General features: G+C 34.2%; 1 protein-coding gene across 10 annotated transcripts in view; it reads left to right on the top strand.

The window, feature by feature from the left end:
- Nucleotides 1-27,126, top strand: part of ZHX3 (zinc fingers and homeoboxes 3) — a 185,865-nt gene that overhangs the window by 95,158 nt on the left and 63,581 nt on the right. For 6 of the 10 annotated variants that reach the window (XM_074211986.1, XM_074211978.1, XM_074211979.1 and 3 more), the window contains one exon: nt 10,320-10,414. The gene's annotated coding sequence lies outside the window, so the exon portion shown is untranslated. Of the gene's footprint in view, nt 1-4,145; nt 6,605-10,319; nt 10,415-20,303; nt 20,565-27,126 lie in introns of those variants that run through there. The other 4 variants (XM_074211982.1, XM_074211981.1, XM_074211985.1 and 1 more) reach the window with 3 other exon arrangements.

Here is a 27,126-nt window from a genome sequence, read left to right as displayed (position 1 = left end):
AGGGTGTTTTTTTTTTTTTGGTAAGGCAAACGGGGTTAAGTGGCTTGCCCAAGGCCACACAGCTAGGTAATTATTAAGTGTCTGAGACCGGATTTGAACCCAGGTACTCCTGACTCCAGGGCCGGTGCTTTATCCACTACGCCATCTAGCCACCCCAGCACTCATAATTTTACAGATGAGGAAACTGAGGTCTAGGGAAGTTGTGACTTTGTTCAGGGGTCACATAGCTTCAGAAGTGAGATTTGAGCCCAGCTTTTTTCTTAAGAAAAAATACCTATTGGGGAAACTAAATGGATACAGCATTGACCCTGGAGTCAGGAGGACCTGAGTTCAAATGTGTCCTCAGACACTTAATGATTGCCTAGCTGTGTGACCTTGGGCAAGTCACTTAATCCCATTGCCTAAAATAAATTTTAAAAAATTTTTAAAAGAAAAATATCTATTGCTGCTAGTATAGAGTAATTCCTAGTTAAAGGCAATCTTGAGTGTCAGCCTTGGACAATTTTATCTATGATTTTTAGAGAAGATAATGAATATATTGGTAGCTTATCTTTTTATAGCTATCATACCCCTACAACCTCTATTTATGAAATATTCTTAGGTGTTCCCCTTATTAAACTTTGACTAGTTCATATTCAGTAAGCTAAGACTTCAAAACTTTAGTTAAAGCGTTTTTATGTCAGTTGTTTCCAGATATACCACCTACCCAGTGAGTCTTGTAACAAAGAAAAACGATTAAGCATGTTAAGACTGGCAAAGTCTGAGAATCAAAGGTTATATATTTCATCTTCTCTTCTGTAGAAACAAGATTTATCATTTTAATATGTGTGTGTATAATATAAATAATAAAATTCATCTACCTTTCCTTTCACTTAGTTATTGTGATTTGTGTATTATTCTGATGCTTTTTCATAATTTCATGTTTTCATATTTCTCCTCATATTGACTTGATTCTTTTGCTGCAATATTATTGCATCAAAAATTCCATTAATCTCAAAATTTGTTTAACCATTCCCTATTTAATGAATGTCCTTTTTTGTTTTCAACTTTATGCTACCACAAAAACCCATGTGTTGATATATAATATAGGACACTTCTTATTTTCTATGCGCAATAGTGAGATCACTGGATCAGAAGGTATATAATAGTTTAATGACTTTATTCATGTAATTCTTCTGAAATGTTTTCTACAATAGTTGTGCCAATTTGCAGTTTCAGTAACAAGATATTCATGTTCCTGTCTTCCCATTATCTCTCCAATCTTTATTATTTTTAGTTTTTATCATCTTTGTCAATTTGATGGATGTGAAATGAAGCTTCAGACTTACTTTAATTTGCATTTATTTTTAGTTGACTGGGTCATTTTTTTCTCATGTACCAACTGATCCTTCATACTATTTCTGAAAACTCTTAATATCCTTTTCACTTTTACAGTCTGTCTACCTCTGGGCTATTGTGTCCTCTTTTTAATTTTTTTCTGGGTTGTGTTTTATCTTATCAGGTTTATTAATCTACTTAGCTATTTTTAAGTGCTATCAGATAGATTTGATGATTGCTACTTCATAATGTAATTTAAGTTCTGAAACTAAAGTTAATTGGAATTGTTTTATTTTTTCTTCAGTATTTTATTTTCCCCCAATTACATATAAAAATAATTTTTAACATTCATTTTTTTTTAATTTGAGTTCCAAACCTCTCCTTTTCCCTTCTTTTTCCTCATTGAGAAGTCAGGCAATTTGATATAGGCTATACATTTGCAATCATGTATAACATAACATTTTAGTCTTGTTGAGAAAGAAAACAGACTAAAGGGGGGAAAAACAAGAAAAAATACATTTAAAAAAAACATGCTTCAAACTGCCTTCAGGCTCTATCAGTTCTTTCTCTTAAAATGGATAGCATTTTTCATCACTAGTTTCATAATTGTCTTGGATCACTGTATGGCTGATATCCACCTCATTCACAAGTATTCCTGTTACTGGGCACAATGTTCTCCTGGTTCTGCTTTTAATTTACTTTGTGAATTTGTATCATTTTGTATCAGTTCATGTAAGTCTTTTCAAGTTTTTCTGAGAGCATCCTACTTTTCATTTTTAAAATACAACAGCATTTCATCCCAATCATATATGACAACTTATTCAATCATTTTTCCCATTGATGGATGTCCCTTCAATTTCCAGTCTTTATCATCACTATATATTTTTGTACATATAGGTCCTCTTTTTGCTTTTTTTTTAAATCTCTTTCAGATATAGACTTATTGTCTATAGGTCAAAGGCTATGCATGGTTGTTTTGGGGCTTTTTTTTTTTAGGATTTTGCAAGGCAATGGGGTTAAGTGAATTGCCCAAGGCCACACACACAGCAAGGCAATTATTAAGTGTCTGAGGTCGGATTTGAACTCAGGTACTCCTGACTCCAGGGTCGTTGTTCTATCCACTGCACCACCTAGCCACCCTTATGCGTGGTTTTATAGATCTTTGACCATGGTTCCAATTTGCTTTTCAGAATGATCAAATAAGTTCAAAATCCCACCAGCAATGCATCAGTTTCTCAATTTTCCCACATCCCGGCCAACTTTGTCATTTCCCTTTTCTATCATATTAGTCACTGTGGGGTGGGTGGTACCTCAGAGTTGTTTTAATTTATATTTCTCAATTAGAACATTTTTCATGACTATAGATAGCTTTGATAACTTCATCTGAAACTGTTCATATCCTTTGCCTATTTATCATTTGGGCAATGGCTCTAAATATCATAAATTTGATTCAGTTTTCTATATATTTGAGAGATAAGGCCCTTATCAGAGAAATTTGGTATTAAATTTTTTCAGTTATTTTATATTTCCCTTTATCCTATTTTTCTCCTTTCACTCTATTCTCAAAAGTGTTTTGCCCCCCTCCATCTCTCCTTCCATTAGTGCCCCCATCCCCTTCCCTCCTACTTTTCCTGTAGAGTAAGATACATTTTTCTACATGTGTTTCTTATTCCCTCTTTGAGCCAGTTCTGATGAAAGTAAGGTTCAAGTACTCCCCCTTACCTATCTTCCTCTTTGCTATAAAAGCCCTTTTCATACCTTTTTTATGTAAGATAAATTATGTATGATATGTAAATCTTTCCCTTTCTCCCAGTGCATTTGTCTTTCTCACCTCTTAATTTTATTTCTTTTAGCTATCATCCTATCACGTTCAATTCTGACCCTGTGCTCTTTCTTTGTATACTACTTCTGCCTTAATAATGAGAAAGTTCTTATGCCCAAAGACCTATAAAACTGTGCATAACCTCGGATCCAACAATATTACTGCTAGGTCTATATCCCAAAAACCTCCCAAAAAAGGGAAAGGGATCTATTTGTGCAAAAATATTTATAACGGCTCTTTTTGTTATGACGAAGAATTGGAAATCCAAGGGATGCTCATCCACTGAAGAATAGCTAAACAAGCTGTAATAGAATATTATGCTATAAGAAATGACACATAGGATGATTTCAGAAAAACTTTGAAGGACTTAGACATGAATTGATGCATAATGAATGGAACCAAGAGAAAGTTGTACACAGTTAACAGGAATATTGTTCAACAAATAAATCTGAGTGACTTACCTATTCTCTGCAGTATAGTGATCCAGGACAATTCCAGAGGTTTAATAATAAAACATAACTATCTGCCTCCAGAGAAAGAACTTATATTGTTTGAATATAGATTGAAGCATGCTATTTTTTCACTTTAATTTTTTCTTTTATTCTAGTCTTCTTGTACAAAATGACTAATATGGAAATGTTTTACATAAATGCAAATATATAGACTATATCTGATTGCTTACTATTTTAAATAAAACTGTTAAAAAAAATTAGCTGCTATAGGCAAAAAGGAGAGATCAGTGGATTCATTAGCTTATACCAGAAATTACTTCAAATATAAAGGAAAGAGTAATGTTTAATAAACCTTTAAGGAAAAAATGAGAAGGTTCTTAGGAATTACGAGTATAATCTTCCCATGTAATAATATAAACAGTTTAGCCTTATTGAATTCCTTATGATTTTTCTTTCCTGTTTACTTTTTTATGCTTTTCTTGAGTCTTGTATTTGAAAGTAAAATTTCCTATTCAGCTTTGGTCTTTTTATCAAGAATGTTTGAAAGCTCTTTATTTCATTGAATTTCCACATTTTTCTCCCTGAAGACTTATAACTCAGTTTTTCTGATAATTCTCAATTTTGTAGATGATTCTTGGTTGAAATCCTAGCTCCTTTGTAGGAATATCATGTCTTTAACTCCAGAATATCATATTCCACGTCTTCTGATTCTTTAATGCAGAAGCTGCTAAAATTTATGTTATGGCTGTGGCTCCATGATTTAAGTAATTTCTTTCTGGATTGTGTGCAACATTTTCTCCTTAACCTGGGAGCTCTGGAATTTAGCTATAATATTCCTGTAAGTGTTTGTTTTGAGATCTCTTTTAGGAGATGATCAGCAGATTCTTTCCATTTTTATTTTGCCTTCTCTTCCTAGAATATGAGGGCATTTTCTTTGATAATTTCTTTTTTTTTTTTTTTTTTTTAGCTTTTTTGTAAGGCAAATGGGGTTAAGTGGCTTGCCCAAGGCCACAAAGCTAGGTAATTATTGTCTGATGCCGGATTTGAACTCAGGTACTCCTGACTCCAGGGCCGGTGCTCTATCCACTGTGCCACCTAGCCGCCCCAACCAGTTCTATTTTTTAAGAAGTTCTTTTCTTCAATGGATTTTTGTATATCTTTTTCCATTTGACCAGTTCTGCTTATAAAGTGTTTTCCTATTCAGTGAGTTTCTGTGCTTCTTTTACCATTCAGCCTATTCTGTTTTTTAAGGTATTATTTTCTTTAGTATTTTTTGTGCTGTCTTAGCCAAGCTCTTATTTCTTCTTTCATGGTTTTCTTGGTTCACTCATTTCTTTTCCTAATTTTTTCTTCTCTCTTATTTGACTTTTAAAATTCTTCTTGAGCTCTTCCATGATCTGTCACCAATTCACATTTTTCTTTGAGGAATAGGATATAGCTGTTTTTTACTTTGTGGTCCTCTTCTATATTTGTGTTTTGATCTCCCCATCACCACAGTAACTTTCTATGGTCTTTGCTTATTTTTCCAGCCTCTTTCTTGATTTCTATTTTATATGATTAGGTTGGACTCTACTCCTGAGGTGGAAAGATCACTGTCCTAAACTTTAAGTGTTTAGTGCAGCTGTTTTCAGAACTAGTTGTGGAGGTCTACAAATTTTTATTTCTTCTCAGGTGATATTATCTTAGGAGAATTGTGTTTACTACTTCCCTGGCCTGTGGATGACCACAAGCACTCTATCCTGTCCTGGAACTGTGACCAGGATTTCTGTTTCCCTGTGGCCACAAGCTCTGGTGTTCTTGGGCTCCTCCTTGCCCTGGGATTGATACCCAGGACTATAACCCAGATCTGCAAACAGCATCAGAGTCCTGTACCTCATTCTAGTAAAGGGACCTCTGTATGCTCCTTCTGACTAGTTGTCTGACTCCCTTACCATCCGAGGGCTGAGAGGTCAGAAATCATTACTGCAGTGGCTGATTCAATTGCCATCCCCCATTTCCTGAGGCACAGCTTGCACTCTTCTCTCACCTAAGTGGGACAGACCTGTCCTGTCATCCTTCTAAGTTGTCTTGTGCTAGAAAAAACTCAACCCATCCTTTCGTAGATTTTGCAGCTCCAGAATTCATTTAAAGTTATTTGGAGGGGAATTTGGGAGAGTTCAGGCAAGTCCCTTTTCTCTACCATCTTGACTCTGCCCTCCCAAAGTGGGACTATTTTCAAGAGAGATCATAGTATTATATGTGATATGCTACCAATCATTCTTTTCAGTTCAGATTTACTAAATAGTTAAATACAATTCATGGCCTCTTTCAGAAGCAGAGAAAAGTGTAAATAAAATCATATAAAAAGAAATATCAAGTTCTTATCCCATCTGTCACCAGAGTTCTTTACAAATTACTTATTCCTTCTCTGTGAAATTAATACTGAATTATTTTAATATGAACATAAACATTATTTTTGCATAGAATTTGAGAGATGGAAAGCACTGCATAAAAGTTGTTGCTCAGTTTTTTTTCAGTGGTGTCTGACTCTTCATGGTCTCATTTGGGGTTTTCTTGACAAAGAACTGTATTGGCTTACCATTTTCTTCCACAACTCATTTTATTAAGGAAATTGAAGCAAACAAGATTAAGTGTCTTTTCCAAGGTCACATAGCTAGTGCATATCTGAGACCAAAATTGAATTCAGGAAGATGAGTCTTGCTTACTCCAGACTTGATATTCTATCCACTGTGCCACTTAACTGCCTATGAAGGGTGTAAATTATTATTATTATATCAAAGAAAACTAAAGTTACCTCATAGGTTTTCTGTGATGTCACAAGCACCTCTAGATTTGCTGTCATAGTTACCACGTGGCTGTTGGAACTCAAGTGCTTTGTAATGTTACTGCATTGGGAAAATCCTTTCATTCCCTAGCTGCAGCCAGGAGAACTCAAAGACAGATGATCCCAAGTGGGTTCCTTCTTAGAATACAGTTACAAGAATTGGTGCTTCATTTTCATTTTTTGGAACTGGTAAAGCTTTATCCTTGATGGAGAGCCATAAGCATTTTTATTTATCTTGCTAGTTGATTGATTGCTTTACAAATACATATGGGACTGGAATTAATTGATTTCTGTGTTTTCTTTGAAAGTTTGTACATTAAGTGAAAAAACTTTTAAATTCTGTTTGGAAATGAGAGAATCTTAATTTTCTAAAAATAATTATTTTTAAGGCAACTAAATATTGAAGGCATTACTAAATTGCAGTACTTTTCCTAATAGGCTATCACAACTGTAGCAAGAGCATTGTACTTAGGAATCAGTAGAGCTGGTTGAAATTCTGGCCTTCCCACTAATTAATTGTATGACTTTGAACAAGTCCAGTTATATCTTTGGACTTTTCTTTATTCATTTATAAAATGAGGGACTTGAATTAAGTGATCTTTTCTAAGATCCTTTTCAGCTTGAAGATTCTATAATTCTAGATTTTTGCTCAATCCCTTAGTACTATTTCTTTCTCAAATGTCTGGTATACCCCATAAACTGATACATTAAGTTATCATCAAAATAATACTCAAGATTAAAAAAATTCCAGTGCTAAAGAATAAAATCTGTCAATTTTTTAAAGTTAGTGAAAAACATTTATTTAAAATAGGACTCTTGGTAAAAAAAAAACTTCTTTTATCATCTAATAAAAAAAGCACTTTTGCTTGTTCTAATGTTATTTATCTGAAAAAGAATTTAAGGTTTAAAGAAACTTCATGCTTAAGGTACAGGTGCTTTATTATTAATATTATTATTAATATAATAATAATAATACTTTTTCCAAATGAAGGTAATAATGATGACTGATCCTCAGCAGTGTCTGTTGTTTCTCCGGGAGTGGTGATATAAACATCTTTTTCCTACTTCTGTTTGTGAACTTTTATTTGCAAGCTAGCCAGATCAGTTTAAGGGTGTTAAGTCAGAAGTTTATAGAGTAGAGCAAAGCTGGTTCACAGAGAGATAAAATTCACAGCTTTGGTCATTTAGCACTGTGTTCTGATCAGTCACCTGTAATACTAAATGTCAGTTAAGATAGAATTTAACATCGAAAGTTTTATTATAAAAAAAGTCTGCTAAGAATAAGAGTGACAAATCTAGATTTAATGTCTTCATTAATGAAATTGAAGTAGATAAGTATGAATTTTTAGATTAAAATAATTACAGCTTTTGGTATTAGATTTGTATTAAGGATTTCCCTATTATGATATTCAGAGGGTACAAGTTTTCATTATGAGAAAGATCCATTATGGGAAACATAGGTATAAGTACTATATAGATTTTTCTTTAACTTTTTAAGAAAAAAAGTTGAGAAATTCAGATTTTTAAATTAGTATTATATTTTGAACTGCTGGTTTTAAAAGGCAAAGTAGAAGCATAGTTTAAAACAGAACTATAGAATTAACCCAGAAGTTCAACTGCCTCTTAATCCTGAGCAGCTCTAGCGCATACATAAGACTTAAGATTGACATGTTGCTTTTGTTGATCCACTGAGCTTATTCAGCCACCATTGTCAGTTTCATAGAAGGTCTATAACTCTGCCTTCTTCCTGAGGTTCTTTCACTTCTGAGCCGCTTCATTGATCATGAAGCATCTTTAGCAAAGAATCTTCTTATAAGAGAAAGAATGTAAAATTCTAAGTGACTTTCAAACTATTGTTTCAGCAAATCTATGGGATCTCTGAAAAACATGGCTAAGGATTTGATGAAAGAAATTGCAGTCACATAAAGACTCAGTATCTGCTCCTTCATCTTTAGGAACCCAGTATAGCACTATTTCAAAAATTGAAGTTTAAGATAGAGAAAATTATCCCTTCTTCGCCAAAAAAAAAAAACTCAGAAAATTTGTACAACTTTAAAACTTAAAGACCACTAATCTAAACAATTGATTTTTGCTATTTCTGCTAAGCTGTAATAAAAACCCTTGGGTAAAAGATGGTTTTGAAATTTTATATTTCAATTATCCATTCTATATCTAACCATTATGAATAATCATGTGTTTGTTCTAGTTTCAATTATTCATCCCAGCTTACTTTTTTTATTTTAAAGATTTTATTTATTTTGAGTTTTACAATTTTTCCCCTAATCTTACTTACCTCCTCCCACCCTCCCACAGAAGGCAATTTGCCAGTCTTTACATTGTTTCCATGGTATACATTGATCCAAAAATGAATATGAGAGAGAAATCATATCCTTAAGGAAGAAACATAAAGTATAAGAGATAGCAAGATCAGCGGCTAGGTGGCGCAGTGGATGAAGCACCAGCCCTGGAGTCAGGAGTACCTGGGTTCAAATCTGGTCTCAGACATTTAATAATTACCTAGCTCTGTGGCCTTGGGCAAGCCACTTAACCCCATTTGCCTTGCAAAAACCTAAAAGAAAAAAGAGAGAGAGATAGCAAGATCAGACAATAAGATATCAGCGTTTTTTTTTTCTAAATTAAAGGTAATAGTCCTTGGTCTTTGTTCAAACTCCACAATTCTTTCTCTGGATGCAGATGGTATTCTCCATTGCAGACAGCCTCAAATTGTCCCTGATTGTTGCACTGATGGAACAAGCAAGTCCATCAAGGTTGATCATTGCCCCCATGTTGCTGTTAGGGTGTAGAATGTTTTTCTGGTTCTGTTCATCTTGCTCAGCATCAGTTCATGCAAATCCCTCCAGGCTTCCCTGAATTCCTATTCCTCCTGGTTTCTAATAGAACAGTAGTGTTCCATGGCATACATATACCACAGTTTGCTAAGCCATTCCCCAATTGACAAATGGTCAAAGGATATACAAAGGCACTTTACAGATGAGGAGATCAAAGCAATCCATAGTAATATAAAAGATTGCTCTAAATCATTACTTAGTAGAGAAATGCAAATTAAAGCTTCTCTGAGGTACCACCTCACACCTCTCAGACTGACCAATATGACCAGAAAGGACAATGATCACTGTTGGAAAGGTTGTGGGAAATCTAGGACACTGGTGGTGGTGTGAACTCATCCAACCTTTCTGGAGAGCAGTCTGGAACTATGCCCAAAGGGCAACAAAAATGTGCATACTTGGGGGCAGCTAGGTGGTGCAGTGGATAGAGTACTGGCCCTGGAGTCAGGAGTACCTGAGTTCAAATCTGACCTCAGCCTTGCAAAAACAAAAAACAAACAAACAAAAAAAGGCATACCCTTTGATGCAGCAATACCACTACTGGGTCTATACTCTGAAGAGATCAGGGTAAAAACATCACTTGTACAAAAATATTCATAGCAGCCCTGTTTGTGGTGGCAAAGAATTGGAAATCAAGTAAATGTCCTTCAATTGGGGAATGGCTTTTTTTTTTAAATTTGACTCAGTTCTCTGTATATTTTAGAAATGAGTCCTTTGTCAGAAATACTAGTTGTAGAGATTGTTTCCCAGTTTACTGCATTTCTTTTGATCGTGGTTACAGTGGTTTTGTCTGTGTAAAACCTAGCTTACATTTTTAAATTCCATTATGTTGCTTTCTAATATATTTGACTTTTTATCTAGTATAGATACTGTTTGGTTCTCTTAATGCCTAATTAATTTTGCTAGCTTTTTTTTTCCCACAGCTCTTATTAAAAAGGCTTGGCAAAAGAGAAAATTGAAACTATTCAACTAAAATGTCCACTTTGTTTCTGAGTGATTTTCCTCCATGAAACTTGATGCTATGTTTCAATGATAGAATTTATTCTTTTCTTACATAGGGCTGAATCATAACCTCAGAAGCTGCGACAAAGAACACTTTAAAGATGCATAAAAGTCTGTTTAAAGTAGAGGAAGAACTGGATAAAATAATGAGGTAAGGAAAACTCTTATTTCCCACCTAAATAGAGAATGCTTCTGAATCATAATCTTGTTGCAACTAAGCTTCTATAATTTTTCATTCATTGATATAATGTGAATATCATCAATAAAAACCAGACAAATGTATATTCTGTACATGATTGCTTTTTGGATGTTTGTCTTTGCCTTTAAGGAAATTTTCCCTACTAGCTTTGTTGAGCAGAAAATTTTATTTGTTAAAAAAAAATCAAGGGCAGCTAGGCGGTGTAGTGGATAAAGCACTGGCCTTGGAGTCAGGAGTAGCTGGGTTCAAATCTGGTCTCAGACACTTAATAATTACCTAGCTGTGTGGCCTTGGGCAAGCCACTTAACCCCATTTGCCTTGCAAAAAAACCTTTAAAAAAATAAAGAAGATAGAGAGCACACAAAATAGCATAGATAGTCCATGTGAGAAGGTAAATCTGATAAGAACATATTAAATGTTAATTAGTTTGAATAATATCAGCGCAAAAAAGAAACTTGATTAGTCCTTTGAGATTCTGGACTTGTTGAATGTTTTGTTTCTACTACTGCAATTAATAAACCCTTTTTTTTTTATTTTAATGGTGGGGCAGCTAGGTTGCACAGTGGATAGAGCACCAGCCTTGGGGTCAGGAGTACCTGAGTTCAAATGTGACCTCAGACACTTGATAATTACCTAGCTATGTGGCCTTGGGCAAGCCACTTAACCCCACTGCCTTGAAAAAAATCTAAAAAAAAAATTTAATGGAAACCCTATCTTTGTGCATCTTTTCTTCATTTTTAATTTAATTCAATTAATCAGATATTTGTTAAGCACCTACAGTATATGTAGAAAACTAGATTACAAACTCTGAGGTAATCTGAAAATCTAAATTAAATAAATATCACTCAGATTGTAAGCACATGAATGCTTATTACATTTTAATTCCATTTTAGTTTGATTCTCAGGAGGAGGGGGAAAATATTTGACTACAAGATACTAGGGTAATAAGGTAAATATTAATAATCACACATTCTAAAGGAGCATAAAATTGAAAAGGGAAAACTATAGACAAAGAGTAATGAACAAGAATATGTATTTTTTCCTTTATAAAATGTTCATCATTTTAATTTATATCACTTTTATGTTACATTCTAACTTTATCCCTCTCATTTTTCTACCCAGGGGCTATCCCTCATAACAATTTTAAAAAGAGAAAAAAATAGTTCAATAAAACTAACGTGTATATAACAGTAGTGTCAGTAGTAGCAGCATATGCAGCTATCCTTACCCCTAGTCTTCCATTTTCTACAGTGGTAAGGAGGTATATTTTCTTCATCTGTTCTTCGGGCTATTTTTGGTTATTAGAATTACAAAGTGTCCAGTCTTTGTTGTTGTACTTTGCGTTTGTCATTGTGTATATTTTTTGTGTGATACTCGAAGTCAGTACTTTGCAGACTATTGTGATTTTTATCTCATAGTTACAGAACAATATCAATTGAATATCAGTATTAAAAACATGAACCTTTGTTTCTGGAAGAAATTTGGGATCATTAAAGGAGTTATACAGTTTTCTTAAGCCAATCTTAGCCCACTCTGCTCTGCTTATAGTTCTTGTCTCCACCTATTTTTCATGTGTATACTCTCTGTTCTGATGTATATACTAACAGAGATGTGTTACAGAATGTCTAGATAAACTAACTGCATTTCATCACCTGACCAATAAGACATTTTCTATTCACTTGGTTTTTCCTTTGTGGATGATCAAACCAAACTCTTTTGAGGGGTTTCAGAATACTTACAGGAGCCTTTGCAAGATTGTCTGCTTAATTTCACATCTGGAGGACATCACTGTCTAAAGGAAATCATCTTCAACATGGCCTGCACTGGATCCCTTCCATCACAGTGGCAAGCACTTTTGACAAGCAGACTTCTCCCTGTTTTATAAAACCTCACCAGATGTTTAAGTTCAAAGGATCACTGAGCAATGTTATCTCTATAGGTCCTTACATCTTTTAAGAAATCTTGAATGATATGTACACATATTTGGAAGATACTTCGTTAGAAGTTTTGTAATACCAAATCAGATGCTTTTTTTAAAAAAATAAAACAGTAAGCACAGTTGAATCTTGCATTCTCTACATCATATAGTTGTCATGTAATGGAATGGTGAAATATAATCCCTTACTATATGTATATTATGTATCAAATACTATGCAGAGATGATACCAATAGAAAACAAGACAATCCCTGCTCTCAAGAAACACATATTCTACTTAGGACAGCCGACCTATATAAGAAGATTCAGTTTCAAAGCAGTTGGAAAGGTCAAGTGTACTTTGGGCAATAATGGCAGGACAGATGGTCTTCAAGGACTGTTGGTAAGAACATCATGGAACTAAGAATTTAAGTAGACTATTCAAGAGAGAGCTGGAATTTCAGGCTGAGATAAGGAACTAGGCAATGAGAATTGGAAGATGGGATAGGATAGAAGGTGGTCTGCTTTTACTGAGCTTTTGTAATATGAATGAAATGACTCAATAGTGATTAAGAAGAGAATACTGTGATTCATAAAGTTGTGGTTCACTGTAGAATATCATTTGCAAAAGTGTACCTTTTTCCTAGTAATAACCTCACTTAGTGTGTCCTCATTTGAGAATCTCAGCTGCCTCTTTTCTATTTAACATAAATCTTTGCTACTGATTAGCCTCAAGTTTCATTTTTGAGTTGTAGCTTTTGGTGTTACAAAATTGAAAATTATTTGAACTACCTTTCCTTCATATTTGAGAGTCTTTTTTCTAGTTACTGTAAAATGTGTTGTCTTTGAAATTGCTAAATTTAACCATTATGTGTCTTAATTCACAGGATTTTTTCCCCTTTTGGGCAGGGGGTGTGTTGATTTTCTCAATCAAGATTTTGCTACTTGGATTCTAAAATTCTAGACAATTTTCTTGTATATTTCCTAAATTTTGGGAGTCAGTTTTTGGTTTTTAATCAGGACTTTTTTAAAGTAGGAATGTTCTTTTAGGAATGTTCTTTGAGAGGTCTATGGCCTATGCTATTGCTATATAGCATGTCTTCAAGACTGGTCACTTTGGCTTGTATAGAATTGATAAGTTTTTTTAACATTTCTACCTTTTGCTTTACTTCTGCCAAATTTTCCTCTATATTATTTTTGTGTCTTTAATCTGCTGTTCCCTTTTTCACTGTGTACTTTTTGGGAAAGATTTTCCATAGTTCTTTGAATTTTTTTATAGCTTAGCGAATTGCTTTGTGTTCTTTAGTGTAATATTACCTAAACTTACTCCTAATTTTTCTTTTTTGAATATTAATTTTCTTTTGAGCCATTTCAGAATTTCTTGCCTCTATTCCCTGATCTCTTAAGGAGTCCACAGTATTCTCTTCTTATCAATCACTATTGATTCATTTTCATTTATATTAACAATATTTATTCAGCATTATTAGCTTTCCCTTCAAGATTTTACCTATTCTTTTCATGGGTTCTTATGTATCAGTTTATTATTTTATGGATTGATCTTTTAATGATTTTTTTATTTGATTTATTTGATAGTTTTGCCTTTCTAATTTCCCCCTCACTCTTTGTTTCTTCTTCTTTTCCCCAAAACTGGGGGAAAGCCTCCATTCTTTGAAAGATATGGGGATGGCTTGGTGCCACAGTGGATAGAGTACTGGCCTTGGAGTCAGGAGTACTTGAGTTGAAATCTGGCCTCAGACACTTAATACTTACCTAGCCGTGTGGCCTTGGGCAAGCCACTTAACACCATTTTCCTTAAAAAATCTTTAAAAAAAAAGAAGAAGAAAGATATGGAATTAACCATCCCCTAAGATTCTCCTACTCTGAATTTTTCCAACCTCTTTAATCATGCCTCCTCCTTTGCTTCCCCTTTTCCTGCTGAATGCAAAGGTTTTCTGCCTGTTTCCACCTTTCCTTCACATGCTTGGGATGAATCAACATCTACTACTAAATTTCAGTGTAGAGACAGAGAGTTTGGTGGCAGAGTTGCCCCAAGCTGTAGATAACATCTACCCTAAGTAATAGCCCCCAGTTTCAAGCCTGGGATCAGTTTGTGATTAATTCAGTAATTGTAGTAGGTGGAAAGAATGCAGAATCTATATATTAAAGTTCTCTGGTGTGTCTTCATGGAAATTTTGCCTTGTTTACAAGTTGTCATGTACAATCAGCTATAATTTATATATGGTACAAATTTCTTTGTTTTGAAGTTGTGGTGTTGAAGTTTACAAGAAGTGACAATTCTGCCACATGACCTCTGGGTAGAAAAATTTACATAGGTCAGTAGTCATCAATGTTCCTTTTAATTAAGTCTTTGGAGATTCATGGTGCTAAGATTTTTTTCATTACTTCTGTATCTTTACATTTAAATATCATCTGAATCACTTCTTTGATGACTTCAGAATTTTGTCACTTCTGGTGTGAATCTCCTCTACATACTCTTGATCTAATCTGGATGCTTTTCCCATTTTTATTTTTGTTTTTTTTACTGTCATTATTTCTATAAGCATATCAGTGACTATAATTTAGAATTGTAGTGTGATGGCTCTTTTGTCATTGATGGTGAAAATTTTATCATATAAACTTTGTGAATCTTTTCCCTTTTAGGTAGGGGCATGGTGATGGTAGTAATAGTGTCTGCTGACCTGCTATTGCCATCCCTAAATGCCTTTGAAATGACTTTACTTAGCTGGATCTTTTATCAAACTTTCCTTAAACTAATGTACCTTTTACTATCTTTATTTTTATGTAGTGATATTACTCATAATCTTTTATTAGCTTTCATCTTAAGAGTATAGAAATGATGGGGGGCAGCTAGGTGTTGCCATGTATAGAACACTAGCTCTGAGTTCAAATACAACCTCAGACACTTAATAATTACTTAGCTGTGTGACCTTGGGCAAGTCATTTAACCCTATTGCCTTGAAAAAACCAGAAAAAGAACAAATAAGAGTATTGAAATGAATTTACATTATAAACCAGTAATGCCTTTACAACCATCTCTTTCTACTTTGCAAGTAAGACAGCTGTTTGATGACTAAAGTATTCTAGGCCCTTTGATCCTCATTATTATGGCAGTTGATTTACAGTTATATTCTGTGTAAAATTATTTTAATTGGTATTTACACCATACATCATTCATCTCTCACATTAATTTTGTGTAAATAAGTCAAAACTGAGTTAAAGTTTCATGTAGAAAAGGAGAGAGAGAGAGAGAGAGAGAGAGAGAGAGGAGAGAGTGCGCGCACAAGTGTGTGTGAGCCATTCTCACCTGTTTCTAATTTTCATTCGTTGTTAATTATCACAGTATGTTAATTTAGAGTATGTCATCAAGTTTTTGATATAATTTTTCTACCTCCTTGAATTTCTGTAAGCAATATTAGTGCACAAGATACGATTTTCTTTCCTGAGAAAATAAGTGCTTGTTAAACAAAAGTTTAAAAATATATATTTATACCAATTTGAGAACTTCAGTATAAAATAAATGATCAAATGTCACATGAAATGTTTCTTGTTGTCAATACACATAGGATAAAAACCAATACCACCAATGCGCTATTTGCTTCTCCCAAGTGGCATCCTTTCACATAGCTACAATTTTTTTTTATTTAAATCAAGAATGTCTAGATGTGATTTAGTTCCTCTAATAGAATGGTCAGTTGTTGATGGAGAAGAATCATGGGGCAGCTGGATGATACAGTGGATAGAGCACTGGCCCTAGAGTCAGGAGGAACTGAGTTCAAATCTGGTCTCCACTATGTAATACTTAGCCATGTGACCTTGGGCAAGTGACTTAACCTTTAGCCTTGCAAAAATAAAAAAGAAAGAAGGATCTCACATTTAGAGTATCAACAGCCTCTTAATTTTAGTATAATTTCATATATTGTTCTGTTAATTTTAGAACAATTTTGTTTTTGTTAAGTCATTTCAGTCATGTCTAATTCTTTGTGATCCTACTTGGAGTATTCCTGACAAAAATACTAGAATGGTTTGCCATTTTACAGAGGAGGAAACTGAGTCAAAGTTAAATGACCTGCCTAGGATCACACAGCTAATAAATATTTGAGACCAAATTTGAATTTTGGTCTTCCTGACTCCAAGCCCACAAAACTAGATCCACTGTGCCTCTTAGCTGCCCTTTGAAAGACTTGATTATGGGGGCAGCTAAGTGGAGTCAGGAAGACCTGAGTTCAAATCCAGCCTCAGACAATAATTACCTAGCTGTGTGACCTTGAGTGAGTCACTTAACTCCATTGCCTTGCCAAAAAAAAAGACTTGACTTTGATCAATACAATTACCAACCATCATTCCAAGTGATGAAGCATGCTGTCCATCAGAAATGAGGATGAACTCGAGGCAAAATAAGCCATATGTTTTTTGATACGACCAATGTGAGAATTTGTTTTGCTTTACTATATACATTTTTTACTAGGACTTGGTTTTTCTTTTCAGTTAATGGAAAGGAAAGGGGGAAAATACTTGTTAAAAGTTTAAAAAATACAGAATTGAAAAGTACCAAAACCCTGTAGATCACTGACTCTAGTCATGAATGCCTTCTAAAGTAGAATTTAGAAGGTTGAAATATGACAATTCACTGGAAAACTTCACAAAAAATTAAATATATCATACTATATGAAAAATAAGTTGATATGAGAATATGAGAATCATATTAAAATTAGAATCTAATATGAGAATCATATTAGAATCAAATGATTGTATATAATCAAACCAATTACCAAACTCACTTTCTTTCCCCCTAAGCCCTTCCTATTTCCCTCCTTCCCTTTTAATTAGAGAGGGTATTAGCAACCTCAGTCTTAAAACCTAAGCATCATCTCAACTCTTCACATATCCAATCTATTACCAAGGTCTATTGATTTCACATTTACAACATCTCTCTAATATTCTTCCTTCTCTCTTCTGACACTGCCACCATTCTATTGCATCACCTTTTACCTAGAACTATTTTAAGAGCCCATTGGTTGGTTAGTCAACTTCAAGTCTCTCCCTGCCTCCAGTACAATTTTCCATTCAGTCTCTAAAAGTGTTAATTTTTCTAAAAGCACGTTTCTACTCATGTCACATAGGTCCCTCTACTCAGTAAAATCCGGGGTCTCCCTATTAACCTCCAGGATCATATATAAAATCTTTTTGGCATTCAAAGTCCTTCATAATCTAAATCCTTTCTATATTTTCATTCTTTTTACACCATACTCTTTTAAGTACTCTTTAACCCAGTGGCATTAGACTCTTTACTCTTCAACAAATAAGACACTATATCTCTCAGTGCCAGGAATTTTCTCTGGCTGTCCCTCATACCCAGAATGCTCTAGCTTCTCATCTCTGCCTACCTGGATTTCTTTAAATCCCAGCTAAAATCTCATCTTTTACAGGAAAGCTCTTAGTCTTAATTATTTCCTATTTATCCTATATTATAATTTGTTAGTATAGAATTATTTTCTCCCCATTGGATTGTGAACTCCTTGAGGGCAAGAATTGTCTTTTTTTTTAATTAATTTTTTCTCACATGTAAAAATAATTTTTAAATTAGTTGACCACAAGATTAGTAATTGTCAACTTATAATCTAACTTCTCTTTATGATAATGATCTATCTAGATTAAAACAAAATAGATCTGGTAAGCTTCCACTTATTTTACTTTATTAAGGGGGCAGCTAGGTGGCGTAGTGGATAAAGCACCGGCCTTGGAGTCAGGAGTACCTGGGTTCAAATCCGGTCTCAGACACTTAATAATTACCTAGCTGTGTGGCCTTGGGCAAGCCACTTAACCCCATTTGCCTTGCAAAAAACCTAAAAAAATAAAAATAAATATTTTACTTTATTATTATATTCCCAAGTTTCCCATTATAGTAATGTAACTAAGGCTATGAGTAATGGACAAAAGGAGCATAAAGACAAATTATTTCACCTTGAATATCAGAATAGTATTCATTTTATTAAGTCACTCAAAGTAGGTCATATTTCTAATATTTATAGTGGATCCTGAAACATAAAAGCTTTAAAACAAAACTTAAAAGCTTTTCTCCAATTAGGAGTCTCAGGCATATTTTAAGATCATAGGAATTCCTTTATGAATACAATAACAGAGATATCTTTGATCAGTAATTTTCTGCCTATTAATATTAAGCAAGACAAAAATCAAAGAATGTATGCTTGCTAAAGGTATATACCATTTTCAGAGAGGAAGTGCAATGCATACATTCAAATCTATTTCATATATAGACTGAAGATTCCTCCAGTTTTTATCTGCAAGTGATATTGAACTGATTACATTAATTTCCAGAAAATTATAGCACCCTCTTAAAGAGATTTATTTTGTACTTTATCTTTGGATATTTTCATGTTGGTTAATGGTTAAGTTTATAATAAAAAAAAATCTAAAGAACAAAGATCATAAAGACAAACTCTTTTGGAATTTTATTTCAGAGGTAAGCAACTGATGAATATCTAGCCCTAATAAACTGCAAAGTCACTATAAAACAATACATGGTGTAGCTAGAATTTATATAATGCTCTTTTTTTTTTTTAAGGTTTTTGCAAGGCAAATGGGGTTAAGTGGCTTGCCCAAGGCCACACAGTTAGGTAATTATTAAGTGTCTGAGGTCGGATTTGAATTCAGGTACTCTTGACTCCACTCTACTGTGCCGCCTAGCCACCCCTATATAATAATGCTTTTAAGGTTTGCAAAGCATTAAAAAAAATTATCTTATTTGATCCTAACAATAACCTTTTTAAGTAGGCACTATTATTCCCAATTTGAAGATGAGAAATCTAAAGTTGAGAAAGGTTAGTTGACTTGCCAAGCTAGGCATGGGTGGAAAATCTTGAAATCATATCTGACTTCCAGCCTCTTCATTTAGAACAAACTGCTCTGTCCAAAGTTGTCAAGAATCTCTTAATGTCCAATTCCTATGACCTTTTCTCAATTCTTATTCTTCTTGTCCTCTTTGCAGTCTTTGACATTATCACCTCTCCTCCTTGAATACTCTCTTCTCTTTAGGTTTTCATGATATTGCTCTCCTGCTTCTTCTCCTACCTCTTCTTTCCAGGATCTTAATAAAGACTGAATCTGCTAAACATCTTCAAAGACTATCCTGGGCCCCCTTAGCTTCTTCCTCTGTATTATTTTGTTTGATGATCTTATCAGCTGAACATGGATTCAGTTTTCATCTAGATGCAAATGATACTCATATTTATCTATCCAGCCCCTTTTTCCTGGCTTCTAATTTTATTTCTCCAACTGCCTCTTGGATACTTTATTTCTTCCTCAGCATGCAGAATGATTTCATATAAACAATAGACAACAATAGCAAAGATGGGAGGTTAGGTGGCACAGTGGATAGAGCACCGGCCCTGGAGTCAGGAGTACCTGAGTTCAAATCCAGCCTCAGACACTTAATAATTACCTAGCTGTGTGGCCTTGGGCAAGCCACTTAACCCCATTGCCTTGCAAAAACTTGAAAAAAAAAACCAAAACAGTAACAAAGATGTAATTCTTGGCTGTTCCCCTTTCCTTCCTCTCATGTTATATAATCCTGAACAACAAAGATGGAGATAAAGAACTGATTGTCTTTACAGTAGCATCATCAGAGAGCACATTAGGGGAGAAGAATCCTTTTGTGTGCAGGTTCATGGTGACTGCACACAAAAGGATTGCAGAACTGGACTTTCCAAGATTCTTGGCTAACTTCTGAAGGGACCCAGGATAGAGATTTTAACTATGCACCATGTAGATTCATTATCATCTTGGTTAGATCTCACTCCTCTCCTGTATCCTACCTTAGGAATGGGCCAAGAGACCAGTTTTGGAAGAGAACAATCTAATATTCTGATGCTCTGATTTCTTTACTAGATGTTCATAGAGGAAGGCACAGCTGATAATTAGTCTTCTCTCTAGTTGAAGCTCCTATGGATTTCCTGATAGATCTCTCTTGGTCAAAGGCTATGTTCAGCAAGTGCTTGGAATTACTCAGTCTGCAGCCAGCATTGTCTATACTGCTACGTTGAATTTCTGGAAGAAAGAAAGGCTCTAGACCTGGCCACCCTCACAGTGCTTGAAGAAAGGTGAAGGCTACAGGACCTACTCTAGTCAGTCTTTCCTCAGGATTCACCTGTAAGTGGTCTCAACATTTATTTAAAAATCATCTCATTTGGGGTAACCCAAACTGATATTGACCCTTTATATCAACAGGATCCAGTGTCAATGACAGATGGAGAGAGAGTCAATCAGAAATGGGAATAGGATCATGCCATTGACCCATAAGTCAATCTCTTTGCTATAATCAAAATAGGTTTCTTTTGTGGAATACTTCAGAATCTCTGTGTTTTGGGGAAGTTAATTCCCAGTCATTCTATAATATTTGCAGTAATTCAAAATGGGATTTCCCTTTCTATTAATACTACTTTTGTTTTATTAGTCTATAGAAATGCCATTTTCAAGAATTTTATTTTGTAGCCTGCAATTTTGCTGAAGCCATTAATCATCTCAATTGATACCTTTGCTACTTCCCTGGGTTTTTCCTAGTAAATCATTTTATCATCAGCAAACAGGGATAGTTTTATCTTATCTTAATGCTGTTAATAGGTAGCATTTTCAGAAGGATATCAAATAATATTGGGGAGAATGAGCATCGTTGCTTCATTCCCATATTTATTTGAAAAGGTTCTAGTGTATCCCCATTGTGTATGATAACTTGATTTTGGTTTTAGGTAGATGGCTTTTTTATGATATTAAAAAGATATGTTATACTCTAGGGATTTCAGCAAAAAAAATTATACTTTGTCCAAGTTTTAAATGATTTCTTGGATAAATTACTGTATTCTTTGGTTTTTAGCCTGTTTGATAGAATTTTTCTTTAAGAATTTTGAATGAGGGGCAGCTAGGTGATGCAGTGGATAGAGCACCAGCCCTGGAGTCAGGAGTACCCAAGTTCAAATCTGACCTCAGACACTTAATAATTACCTAACTGTGTAGCCTTGGGCAAACCACTTTAACCCCATTTGCCTTGCAAAAATCTAAAAAAAAAAGAAGAATTTTGAATGAGTGTTAATTAATGATTTTGACCTATAATTTTCTTTCCATGTTTTATATTTCCCTGGTTTTTATAGAAATTTGTCTCATAAAAGGATTTTGGTAGGGTTTTTTTAAAAATTTTTAAGAACAATTTATTAAATATGGGTACTAACTGATCTTTAAAAGTTTGGTAGAATTCTCCTGCAAATCTTTCAGGTCCAAGAATTTTTCCTTTGGTAGTTCCTTTACAGCTAGATCTATTTCCTTTTCTGACACTGAGTTATTTAAGATCTCTATCTTGTTTTCTGATATTTGGGGCATTTTGTAGTTTTGAGGTAGTCTTTCTTTTGTGTTTTTAATTTTGCTAGTATTTAACTATGCACAATATGTTCTGATTATTTTAGTTGTTTTGGTTCTACTAAAATTTTCACCTTGCTCATTTGTTATTTTCTTGATTTCCTCTCCTTTTTTTTTTTTTGGTGTCTTTTAAAACAGATTAAGGTTTATAAACTTGTGAGAAGAACCAGCTTTTAATTTTATCATTTGAATGATTTTTTTTGGTTTCTAAGTTTTCTATTTCCCTTATATTTTTAATATCCTCTGTGCTTATATTACATTTGTTGTTGACTTTCTAATTTTTAAAAATGTTTATTCAGTTCATGTTTTCTTTTTCTGTTTTGTTAATGTTTGATTCCAGGTATGTGATTTCTCCCTGGGTGCTGCTTTAGCTGCATTCTAGAAATTTTGGCATATTTTTTCATCATTATAATTTTCATCATAGTTATTCATTGTTCCTATGATTTGTTTTTTGTTCATTATTCAAAATTTCATTATTAAATTTCCATTTGGGTCTATATCTTTTATTTGTGGTCTTTGAACCAATTTCTTTTCTTATTGCATTATGGCCTATAACAGGATCTATTAACATTATCTGTCATCTTTTATTTCTTTTCAGTATCTGTATGCCTTACCACAGGATCATTTTTTGTAAGAGTTCCATGTGGTACAGAGAATTATTTATATTCTGTCTTAGTCCTTTTAAAAACGCCATAAGACTTTTAACTCTAGTTTCTCCAGAAAATTTGTTTAGTTTCATATTTTTCTTTTTATCTTTCTATTAAACTTATTCAAAGCTGTAGAAGTCTCTTTTCTTTATTATATTACTGTCTGTCTCTTCATGAGGTTAAATGTTTCCTTTATGAATTTAGATACTGATGCATTTGGGAGCATTTATGTTTATTATTAATATTAGTTTGATGTCTGTTCTCCCTTTCAGCATAATATAATTTCCCTTTTAAATTTTTGAATGTTTGTTTTTCCTTTGATAGCATGATGGTAACTTCTGATTTTTTTGGATGTATTTGATGCATAGAAATTTTTTTCCTCTCAATTTTACTTTGTGTATGTTTTTGGATTGTTTTTATTTTTATGCATTTCAAGCTATGATTTTTTTCTCCTTATGCTGCAAACATAGTATCTTGTCCCTTTGGTTATTTTGCTTTAATCTTTTTTTAAGGAGTTCCTGTTCCCACTGGCTTTCTTGTTTTCTTCCTCCATCCTCTCTTCTCGTTTCTTAACCTTTTCTCTTTAAGTTTTTTTTCCCCCTTCCTCTCTCCTGTTTTTGTGTGGTTATATATTTCTTCCCCCTTTTCCCCCCTCTGAGTCAAGTAAATTGCCCTTTCTTCTCCTCTCCCATCAGCTGCTCCTATTTATTAGTTTTTTTAAATTTCATATTTGCAACCCTTTCCAAAAAGAATTTCTCTCATTCTCTTTATTATTCATCTTCTCTTTCTGTTAACACTAGATTCTTAATCTCGCATTCATTTCCCTTTTAATCATTTGTGTTCGGGCAGCCAGGTGGCGTAGTGGATAAAGCACCAGCCTTGTACTCAGGAGTACCTGGGTTCAAATCCAGTTTCAGACACTTAATAATTACCTAGCTGTGTGGCCTTGGGCAAGCCACTTAACCCCATTGGCCTTGCAAAAACCTAAAAAAAAAAAATCATTTGTGTTCGTTAGTTTTCTCTCTCTCTTTCTCTCTCTTTCCCCTTCATATTTTATGTAAATCAAGGATTTTAGGGTATCCATTCTAGGCTCTGCCCCATAGGTTCTTCTTACCACTGCCTTATAGGATTTACCCTTAAGATTCCTCTTTTCTATTGTGCCTTACTCTCAGAACAATGCAAAGTCCCAGAGAGAGCTCTGCTCCTTGGTAGGACCACTCCCCCACCACTGATTTGTTTCATTAACTTTTTTTCCTCCTCCTTGTGTCCATATCTTCCAGTCCTCCAGGTACCAGTTATCCCTAAGAGTTCCAACACCTCTTTCCCACCCCCACCCCCAAACAAGTAGACTTTTCAAGGCACCAAATTACTTGAGCATCATCCAGTGTAAGGTCCACATCTCCCTTTCCCCCAAAAGAGCATTCATCAGTAGAACCCCTCTCACCTCCAAAGTAAGACTTACTTCTTTTACTTCTTTCCCTCTCCTTTTCACTCACTCCCCTGGAAACTCTTCTTTGAGACCATAGAGATAACTTTCCAATCCTTCCTTTGACACCCTGGCATATCATTCACTACTCCTTCATTCTGATTCCCTGTCCCTCCCCTTCATGTATCCTCCCATGTTGTAATGTAGTTCCACAAAGTAAGCATTCATGTATATGCAGGATATTGCCAAGTTCTATCTATATTTCCCTGTCTACTTCTTTACTGTTACTTCTACCAAATTATCACCTGCACCCTTGCCTCCTTGTGGACCTTTAGAAAGAAATCTCTTATTGGTCTTTCTGTGGTCACTCAATTGTTGTTCCTTTCTGCATTTATTCATTCCTGCAATTCTGTTGTTTATGATGTCCAAGAATTAATCTCTTCTGTTCTGATTTTCTTCCTGAAAGTTTTCAAACTCTTCTTTATTTTTGAATGTTCATCTTTTATCCTATATGGGTAAGTTCAGATTTACAGGTTAAGTTACTCTGGGCTACATCCTGAACTCCATTGCTCTTTGGAACACATTATTCCATACTCCTTTTCTCTTTCTAATGAACATGGCATAGCATATTATTTAAATGCCCTATCATTTATTTATGAAAGCCTTTTTTCCTGGTGATTTGGAAGATTGATTTCTGAAATGAATTGCCAAATTTAACCACTATATGTCTTGGAGTTTGCAGCTATGGATTTTGATTTTTTTTTAATTTCTGGAGGTGATCTATTAATTCTTTTTATTAGAATTTCTTTTTCTGGGTTCAGAAGTTATGGACAGTTATGGACAGTTCTCTTTAATTAAATCCTAACTTGTGTTAAGGTTTGGGGTTTGGTTTTTTTTGGTCTTGTAATGTTTTTCTGGAAGACCTATATTCTTTAGGTTGTAACTATGTATCTTGTCTTCAAGATCCATATCTTTTGTTTGCATAATGAACTTATTTTCTTTTAAGATTCTCCATTTTTGCTTCTCCTTCTCTAAGTTGAACTTCACTTCTGTGTATTTATATTCAATATATTGTTCTTTTGTTTCTTTGATGAGACTGGCCATTTTAAATTCAAATTTTTCTGTTCCACTTATTTTTGATGTGGAAGACATAAATTCTGCTCATAATTCTCATTTCTCCTATAAACCATTCAGGGAACAGCATTTTGTGGTTCCATGTTTTCTTTGCATTCCTTAGGGTCCTTTGTCTCCTCAAGTGTTAGATCATTTTCCCTCCTTTTGAAAACTTTATTCATAAGATGCCTGAGTTCCTTTCCTAGATCGGATGGTCACATTTCCTTCTGTTACTATTTTTCCTGTTGATTTATCTAATATTTTCTTCTCCCTAAAATCTGTGGTACTAATCCTCCCCACCAACATCACATCCCCAAACTCACATTTTCCTTATCACTCACTTTCTAACTCTCTACCCTCTAATTGTGGCTTCCTTCTTTCTCAAATTAGATAGATAGATAGATAGATAGATAGATAGATAGATAGATAGATAGATATGGACATATCTATACATCTCTCTCTACATATGTGTGTGTGTTTATGTATGTATACACACATACTGTCCTGGTGATCTCTCCCACTATTCCTCAGTTCTCTAACCCAGAACTAACAATCAAGAGCTTGCTGATACTGAAAATTCAGTCTGTTTTCCCCAACACCATCACTACCGAACTACCAAGCTTGGCAACACTGGTCTTTCCAGGTTGCAGCCCCCAGAAGGCTTTTGCTGAAGGGCTGTGGCCAAATTGTCTATTGAAGTCCAACTTTTTCAGCCTGGAGCCAGAGTCTTTATGGAAAGAGTGAGAGAGGGCAGAGGTTGACTTTGTTATAAACCTGTTTTGTGTTCTTGATTCTGCTAGTGCAGTATCACTGGCAGTAGTTTGAGAGGTAGTAGAAGAGTCCTGATTGAGTTTGGGTTGTGAACAAATATTTATCCTTGAGTTTGAGTATTTTTGGTTTTCTTTTGTATTCTGAGAGTCTTAGACCATAAAAACAGCTGTTTGCATTATATTTGGCACATAATTTCTGTTTGGGGACTTTTTGAAAGATTGTGAAGATTGAAGAAAATGTCTAGTCTGCCATTTTGTAGTTCCATAACTTTGAAGTCAATATAGACAAAAATATAATGCCCAAGTATCAATTCATCAATAAAAATTTATTATTCAACAGTATGTGTCAAGTTTTATGCCAGATGCGAGTAAAAAAAAGGAAACCATCCCTACTCTCTCAGTGAACTTATTTTGTAATGTATTGTAATGAGGAAGCTAACAAGTGTATGTAAGAATATGGACAGTTAGATATCAATTATTTAACTCAGAAATCCTGTTCAATACATTATTTAAATTCATACTATCTGTAGTTATAATTATGTATAAAATATAGCAATCATTTCCAGGCCAATTGAAATATGCAGTAAAATATTTTGAAATAAGTTTTTAATTTGTTAACGTAATATAACAACAAAGGATAAGAAAGATATTTCTTATAAAAGTCTATTACGGGGTGGCTAGGTGGCGCAGTGGATAAAAACACCGGCCCTGGAGTCAGGAGTACCTGGGTTCAAATCCTGTCTCAGACACTTAATAATTGCCTCACTGTGTGGCCTTGGGCAAGCCACTTAACCCCATTTGCCTTGCAAAAAACTAAAAAAAAAGTATTACAAAATAATACAAACTAGAGAAATCAACTGAATATCATAGGATGTTTAACTGCTGCATTCTCATCTATACTGACCACCTCTCTGGTATGGTTAACATAATGCAGTTGGAATTTAATTTTTAAAGCAGTGGAACCAAGTGACACTGGCCTCAAAAATTTTGACCTCTCTTTTCTTTTTGTCAGAAATAAATTTGAAGTTTTTGTCTCAATGACGTCTCTGCTCAGAGTAATATGTTTGTGTTTGCTATCTTCAACCTATACAACTAAAAGATATTGAGTTTTGCTTAGTCTGACAACTTGTAGTTGTTTGCAAACCACAAAAAAAGGTGATGCAACTTTGCCTTTTTTCTTTTATTTCACCTGTGGGTTTTATTATATTCTGTACCATAGATTCGGGCAGTTTAATATCTCATTCTTAGTTACTGTGACCATGATCATGTCATTCATTTACATCAAATTTTTGTTCTAAATTAATAACAAGCCTCTCATTTTCTGTGCTGGTATTGTTCTCATTTAAAAT

Source organism: Macrotis lagotis, chromosome 1, assembly GCF_037893015.1.
Source record: "Macrotis lagotis isolate mMagLag1 chromosome 1, bilby.v1.9.chrom.fasta, whole genome shotgun sequence".
Taxonomy (NCBI): Eukaryota; Metazoa; Chordata; class Mammalia; order Peramelemorphia; family Peramelidae; genus Macrotis; species Macrotis lagotis.
The sequence above is the reverse complement of the archived record's forward strand: the minus strand, read 5'-3'. Positions and strand labels throughout refer to the sequence as shown.